This window comes from Petaurus breviceps, unplaced genomic scaffold (genome assembly GCF_028583685.1).
Source record: "Petaurus breviceps papuanus isolate PSGF00001 unplaced genomic scaffold, PetGlider_PUasm1.0 90386, whole genome shotgun sequence".
NCBI classification, from domain to species: domain Eukaryota; kingdom Metazoa; phylum Chordata; class Mammalia; order Diprotodontia; family Petauridae; genus Petaurus; species Petaurus breviceps.
In genome coordinates, this window is record NW_027187236.1 from 212862 (window position 1) to 221622 (window position 8761).

Sequence of the window (8761 nt, forward strand, 5' to 3'; positions counted from 1 at the left end):
CGACCTTGGGCAAGTCACTTAACCCCAATTGCCCTACATTCCCCTATCCAAACCCCCCCCCAAACATGAAAAGACATCTAATCTGTTGACATTAATTCTTCTGATAGTCATTTTGCCTTGAGGCCACCGCTTTTATTGAGGATAAGTCTATGATCAGTCCAGCACTCTGCACCAAACATTTCCTTCATCACTTTCACATCCTGTCTGTCTCTTCTCTTTACAATCACATAGTCTATTAGATGCCAATGTTTGCTTTGAGGGTGCATCTACAAAGTTTTGTTGCATTTAGGTAAATTGAAGATAGTGTTGCTGATGAGAAGGTCATGAGATGCACGAGGCTTCAGTAGTAAGTGTCCATTGCTGTTGCTGTTTCCAACTCCATTCCTCCTTAGGACCCCCTGCCAAGTCTGGTAGCATTGAAGTCACCCAGAATTATAAAGGTGTCCTCTTTTGGCACATTGATGATAAAGGTCTCCAGATATTCATAAAAATTTTTTTCTTTGTCATCATCAGGGTTTGTCATGGTGGGAGCATAGACACTGATGATGATGGCATGACATTTTCCTGCAAATGGCAATCACATTGTCATGAGTTTGTCATTCAGTCCTTTTGGGAGGCACACAAACTTGTTGATGAAATTAGTTTTGAATGCAAAACCTATACCAGCTTTACAGCACTCCCCTCTACAGTGGCCACTCCAGAAAAATGTGTATCCAGCTCTGACTTCAGTAAGCTGGCCTTCATTTGCCAGCCTCATTTCATTCAGGACTGCTATTTGGAACTTGCTGAGTTCTCTTGAAACAAGAGAGCTGTTTGTCTTTCTTGTACGCATATTCCAACATACATGTCAACATGTGTGTTGACCATGGGTGGGATTCCCCTCCTGCCGTTGTAGGTAATCAGGCTACGGTTGGGTAAGCAGACAATTTTTAGGGCACCTTTTCTAGCCCCTTCCTCACACCAGGAAGTGAGCAGTGCAATCCTTAAAAGGCTGCTCAGACCCCAGGGGGCTGCTGAATCCCACTGCTGCTTCTAGTAAGAAGATGATCCTATGGCCTGGGCCACCTGTGACTACAGCTCCCAGTGTAGCGTCACCTGCTGCTTCGTCACCTGCCTGTCGCCAAGGACTTTGAGATAAGTAAAATGGTATGGGTGATGTCTTTTGATTTGACTGTAAATTGGATTTAAGTGAGGCAGGGTTGCACGAAGTTGTTGGCCTCACTCTCTCCTCCAGAGTCATCACAGTTCAATGGCAGGACAGAGTCAAGGTGACAGGTGATGGCTGGACATGCAGTGATGATCTTGGTGTCTTCGATGTCTAACCAAGCTCACGGTGCCTGCTTCAGCCGCCTTTGTGGCCGTTGGAACAAATTGTTCTCATCTGCTCATTCCACCAGGGAAGTCATCACATGCTTGGGGTAGACACTCCCCTAACTCACCAATGGGTCTGAGACCTGTCACTTACCCTCAGCCTGGTGTTTTAGTCAATAAGACAATTTAACAGCTCATCTACTGAAATGGTTTACCAGGATGTGGCCACTGAGCAGGTTATAGCTTTTTGGAGAGTTAGATGGAACAGTTGGACACCAAAGGTAGAAAACAGCCTTGGAAAGGGCTCGGCTTCCCTCACACCAGAAGTACAAGTCTTCCCTGAACACACCCTAGACCCCATCCCACAGGTCAAGGTTACCCTGACCCACCCTCAGCACTGGGAATTCCAGCTAGGTCAAGCAGTAAGCCCAGGCACGGTGGGAATTCTAGGGCTGAAGGAGCCTGGCTACTGTCTAATCTGGGCCAGCCACTGAGGATACAAAACCAAAACGAAATCATTCCTACCATCAAGGAGCTTACATTCTTTTTTTCCCCCACTTTTGGAGGGGGGGAAGGCAGGGCAATTGGGGTTAAGTGATTTGCCCAGTGTCACACAGCTAGTAAGTGTAAAGTGTCTGAGGCTAGATTTGAAGTCAGATTCTCCTGACTCCAGGGTCAGTGCTTTATTTACTGTGCCACCTAGCTGCCCCAAACTGGAGGATTTTTGTTTCGTTTTGTTTTTGAGGCAATTGGGTCTAAGTGACTTGCCCAGGGTCACATAGCTAGTAAGTATCTAAGACTAGATTTGAACTCAGGCCCTCCTGATTCCAGGACCAGTGGAATCTAGTGTACTACCCAGCTGCCCTGGGGCTTACATTCTCATATTCTATCCCTTTACAAGGGGCTTACAAATACATGCCACATATATGGATTTAACTGTTCATGGAATGGACCTTGAAATTGTGTAAGCCTTAGCTAATATTGACAATCAGTAGGCCCAGGCCCAACAGATCTCCTCATTGCATATTCAACAATAAGACATCTTTTCCAAGTGTCTACATGGTGCCAGATAGTGTACTAGGTCAAACTGAAAAGCTTCCTGAAAGGGAAACCTTCTCGGTCTTCAAGAAGCTTAAATTGTAATGACTTTGACTCATTTAAGTAAATATAAGATCAGTTGAAGAAAGAGAGCTCACATAATTAGAGCTATAGGAAAGGTTGCACTTTGGCAGCACCTGATCGGAATCTTTAAGGAAGAAAGGAATCAGAGAGGCAGAGATGATGGAGTGCATTCCTAGAACGAGGGGACAGCTTGTGCAAAGGTACACAGGTGGGCGGGTTCAGAGAACAGTACAATAAGCCAATTTATCTGCAAGATACAGTTATCCCTTCCATATCGAAGAGGTTAGGGGCATGGCACCCCCAAGATCTGGAAAATCCCTGTAAATATTTTGGCCCTCTCTTTGTACCAGAGAAGTCTGATTTTTTTCTTTTTCTTTTATGGCGTGTTTACAGTACCTTATTATAAAATTTGGGTTAAGTATTTTGTCACAGGCTCTGTGTTGTCTGCTGGCCTTCCAGTGTCATCTGTGGCTTCTGCAAAAGTTCCCCTTTAATTTTTCATGTCGACCTTTGATATATCAAAACTGAGATGGGGAAAGTTGTGATGGGAAAGGTTGAACTGCAGAATGTATGAAACAGAGAAATATGCCCTAGCCCTGAAAAGTCAGGTTGGAGTTAGATTTGAGGGCCTAAAAAAAGTCTCATTTTCTTCATTCACAGAATTAGCCTAGATCCAAATGCTGAATATAAAATACATCCTTGTCCTTGAGGAATTCAACTGTGTGTGATCTGGGGGAAGCATGAAGCCCCACAACGTAGATCAAGTTACCTTTGGCTCATGAATGTTCCACCTTGACTGCTCCAGGAAAATCTCTCTAAGCTTAGATTTTCCCTCTATGTAGGTAACAGGTCCATCAAAGTGAGTGGTGGTGGTCACCTCATTATGCAATATGACCATCAGATAGAGGATAGCTATTTGTTTCCTTCGTTGCAGAAACTGCATAAGACACCAAAAACCTCAAAAGGTAGTCACGAAAAAATATAGGAAACAGAAAACATTCAATAACTCATTACCCTATTTTCCACTCACCTCAGACCTATACTGTCCAAGCAACTCACAGTAGTTATCAGGGAGGGCTGGCAAGATCCATATCTGCTACCTAGCAGTGGCATTGCTTTCATTTGCCAGCTAGAAAACAGAATGGTTCTCCTGTTCGCGATCCTTTTTCTCCTCCAAGAAATGCGCTGTTAAGGAAATTTTCATTTGGTAGGCTGGTGTCCACATCCCCAAATCTGGAATTATCCACCCATGAGGTAGCCAAGAAGGTTAGAAACATTCATTTCTCAAGATCGCTGATTGTTGACCTGTGTTCAGAACAGGAAACAGAAAGGCAGAAAACAGTAATGGACAATTGTTGGTTCAGGAAAGGTCGATCTCATGCTCACCTGAGTAAGCAATGCACCACAGCATTCAGTCACCAAAGACCTAATATTCTATTCATTAATTATCCTCTTGCCCCTTATGACTAAAACCCTGATATGCCACCTCTTGTGGGGAGCATACAGGGTGACAAGATACCTGTAATATAATGCCAAAAGAAAGGCAACTTCCCAAGGTTCAAAATACCAGCATAGGTGCTCTCTATTTTATTCAGTGACAAACCAAGAACAGAGAAGATTAAAACATGACATCATTCAAAATACAGCATTTACTAAGTGTGATTAAATAATCTCCAAGTACAACCCCACCCCAGGACCTTCCAATCATTCAATCAATTACAAAGTCTCAGTTCTAAATACTTCTCCACCCCTAGGCTATACCTTAAGTCCACCACAAAGCCCCTCTTCTCAAATGTAGATTAGTTTCCAAACATAAGGTCAAAAATTCCCCACCCCTGGATCACAATTGAATCTACCCCAGAGTTACATCAAGTTTAAACACAGCACTTAATACCCAAATGGAGGTCTTTTCTTCATCTTGACACAAGGCAAGTTCTCAGCAATCTTAGTTCCTGGGGAGACAAGGCTTAGCAAGGCCATAAGATACATTGCCAGTCCCTTCATGAATTCATCCTCTGTCTGTAGAACAGTCCTAGAACCCCTGAACACATTAGCAAAGCCCTCTCCCAGGATTTCTGTAAACATACAACAAGAAAATCCTTCTTCAGGGCTTCTGAACCAACAGAAAGGCTCCCAGACCCCTGCAACAACAGCACTGTCCTTCACTAGTGGACAGTATTCATTCTGTCTGCAGGATAGTCTCCAGACCCCTGCAACAACAGCACTGTCCCTCACCAGTGGACAGTATTCACTCTCTGTCTGCAGGACAGTCTTAGGGCTTCTTAGCGAACAGCCAGGTTCCAGGACTTCTTCAACAAGACAGTCTTTCACCAGTGGACAAATCTGGCAAAATAACATCAAAACAGACAGACAAAGTACCAGCAAAACAGCCATGTCTCCTCAGTCCTTGGCAGCTCAGGGGGCAGGTCTCAAAAGTCCAGGGCAATTCAAAGCGGCCACCAGCAATTCTCTTAGTCTCTCTCTCTCCACGAGGTGCTGCTCCCAAAAAGATCTTCCGCCTCTCTCTAGTGTCTCTCCAAATCTACCTCACCAGCTCCTCCCAGTTCAGGACTCTCTTTTCACACCAACAAGCCCATCCCACAGGTGGGATTAACAAACTCTGGGTTTTAACACAATCAATTTGAAAACCAAGCCAATACAGGGGAATCTTTAATTGCCATTACTATCACAATACCACACCAGGCCTTTGATCTAAACCCTCTGGCAAAGGGAGCCCACTGACTTCTTCATTAATTCCAACTCCAATGAGAAAGTTTTTCCTTCCAAAGAGCCTTACATTTGCTGAATGTACATGTGGCCTCAAGCCCAAGTTTTACAGAACAAATCAAGCCTGAACTTCAGGACCTAGAGGACCACTTGTGGCCTTGAGGCCGAAGGTCCCCCACCCCTGATCTAAAGGGTTGTGATGTGACAGAGGGATTAGTTTTGTTCTACTTGGCCTGGGAGGGCAGAACCAGGAAGAAGAGGTCGAAGGTAAAAAGAAGCAAATGGAAGGCTTTTTGGAAGGGTGGGAGACTGGTTCCATTTGGGACACATCTGGCATCTCTATCTTTTAGGCCTTTCCCATATCCAATCCAGATTTCAGCCTCCAGAAGTAACACACAAGTTTTTGGGTTTTTTTTCCCCCTTCTCATACTTTTCCTTATTCCTTTACATTTAAATAATTTTCATTAATATAATTGAGTATTTGGCAATTTGAACCTGCCTCCCTTACCCAGAGTGCTATCTGTTTATTAAAAATTATACTGTCTATCCACACCCAGAGAAAGAACTATGGAGTCTGAATGCAGATTGAAGCATACGATTTTTCTCTTTTTTTTCTTTCTTTCTCGTGGTTTCCCCCTTTTTTTCTGATTCTTCTTTCACAACATGAGTAATGTGGAAATATGTTTACTATAATCGTACATGTATAATTGTATCAGATTGCATGCCCTCTTGGGGAGGGGGATGGGGGAGGAAGGAGGAAAAATTTAGAACTCAAAATCTTATAAAAGTGAATGTTGAAAATTCAAAATAAATAAACAAATAAATAAATAATGAAGGGGGGGGGGGGCCAGGTGACACAGTGAGTAAGAGCACCTGGCCCTGGCATCAGGAGACCCAGTATCGGTTCTGACCCCAGATACTTGGCACCCACACAAAAAATAACTGGCCGTGTAACCTTGAGCAAGTTACTTAACCCCAATTGCTTAAAAAAAATAAAAAAGATTACAGTCAGCATAATTTTCCCCCCCCCCCCCCACTGACTGTAATCTTTATTCCCTAGAACTTCGAGTGTTTATTTTCAGCATCTCTCAGATGTGGCTGTATTTGATACCTATTGTACTGTTGTGAATTGTTGGTCATTGTTTGATTTTGTACCCCCCAAAATGTTATATTCTATGTTATAGAAAACTACATACAAATTTTTTTAATCTGGAGAGAGGATATCATGGTGACTAAAATATGTATAAAGCATTCTTAGTGTTCTCTTTGTTACATTCATTTTCTATTTGCTGGTAAAAAGATTTCAGGTTCCTTTTTTGTTTGTGTAAACACTAATTTCTATCAAGCTGTTATGATTTTTGATTTTTAAAAAAATTTTAAATTTTTAAATCTTTATTTTTTCGTTTTGGAGGGGGGAAGGTAGGGCAGTTGGAGTTAAGTGACTTGCCTAAGGTCACATGGCTATTTTTTTGTGTTAAGTGTCTGAGGCTGAATTTGAACTCAGGTCCTCCTGACTCCAGGGCCGGTGCTCTATTCACTGCACCACTTAGCCACCCCTGTTATGATTTTTGAATCAGTGTTTCTATTCTCTTAATATTGGCTAAGTTTTCTTTTGTGCCAGGATCAATAAACATCAAGCAAATAAATTCAAGCAGCCGTTTGCAGGGGAAAAGGTTTCAAAAAAAAAAAAAGAAAAGGAAATTGTGCTGACTCAGTGATCCTTTGAACACCTTGTAACAAACTAGAAAGAGACCAAAGCATCCATTTGGGCAGCTAGGTGGCGCTATAGTGCCAGGTCTGGAGTCAGAAAGACTCATCTTCCTGAGTTCAAATCTGGCCTGAAACATTAGCTGTGTGACCCTGGTCAAATCACTTCACCCTGTTTGCCTCAGTTTCCTCATCTGGAAAGTGAGCTGGGGAAGGAAATGGCAAACCATTCCAGTATCTTTGCCAAGAAAACTCCAAGACTGAAAAACAGCAAATTTGGTATATAAACAAAGGAAAATGTGTATAAAGAACAGGTTCCTTTGAGCAATTCAGAAAAAAGAAAATTTACACTTACTAGCTGTGTGATCTTGGGCAAGTGATAACCCCAATTGCTCTGCCTTTCTCCCTCCAAAAAGACCAAAAAAAAAAAAAAGAAAGAAAGAAAAGAAAAGAAAAAGAGAATTAAAAAAAATACCCAGCAAAGTTAAGCATAATCCTGAAAGAAAAAAGGGATACTTATTTAATTGTCAGACTTTCAGGATTTTGTTTAAAAAAAGAAAACAAAACAAAGGGCAGCTAGGTGGCACTGTGAATAGAGCACTTAACTAGCCTTGTGACCTTGGGCCAGTTACTTAACCCCAATTGCCTTCACTGCCCCCTCCAAAAAACCCCCAAACATCTGGCATAATAGAAGATTTGACATATAAGATCCAAGAGAAATATCAGGTACCTAGCAAAGACTAATTACAAGGGACTCAATAAGTATGGACCGATTTTCTGTATACGAGGAAATGTAAAAACATGTATGTCTAAAAGCGTTATTAGTAATTGGGTAGATCATAAGAAAGATTGGAGTAGACTGAGTATGATATGATTTTAGACCATTTAGGAACAGGTAAAAGGAGTAATTTCATAGAAATGAAATCCGAGAGGAAGAACAGATACAGAGGACTTAGATGGGGGAGGAGGTTCTGGCACCCTAATGTCATCAAGAATGGGTTTAAGAGGGTAGAAGGGGGTGCTACATGGTATAGTGAGTAAAGCATCAGCCTCTGGAGTCAGAAGGACCCAAGTTTGGTTCTGAGGCTTTGGTTCTGGCCTCAGATACTTAGCACACATACATACACACACAAACACACACACATATACATACATATACACACACAAAAACTAGCTGTGTAACCTTGGGCAAGTTACTTAACGTCAATTGCCCTCCAAAAGGCAAAAAAAAAAAAAGTAGAAGGGTATAGAAGTCTTCTCAATTCAGAAAGAAATAAAATGGTAGGGGCATAGGGAGGGGGAAGAGGATAAGGGAGGGATTTTTAGAGGGGAGAGTGAGAGAATAAGTTAAAGGGGGGGTATAGAAGAATATTGAGATTAATAGGAATGGGAGGATAGGGGAGGGATCCTTGGAGGGGGGGGTTGGTTAAATAATAGGAGGGTAAGATAGAGAGATAGGAAATGAGAGATACACACAAACATAAAGTAAAGACCAGGAGTAGAATTTATTAGGGAAAAGAAAGGGCTGAGCATTGTGATCTCAGACCAAGTCAAAGCTAAAATAGATTTAAGCAGGAGAAAGAGAGGGAAACTACACTGGGTCAGCCATATTCATCAATATTGTTTTAGACTATTTAAAATAAGCAGGCAGTATAAGGGGACAATATTGTTGTGGTGTAGGGAGTGATGGACTTGGAACAATATGGAAAGACTTGAGTTATGAAGAGGTTATTCACCGTCAGAGAGATGGAGGACAAATAAGTATGGTACAGGGTTCTGTAGATGCATATGAATGTATATGTGTGTATATGAGTATGATTATAGGTATCTAAGTATATTTATGTGTATGTAAGTGTATGTATGTACGGGCTAATGTGTGTGTATATATATATAT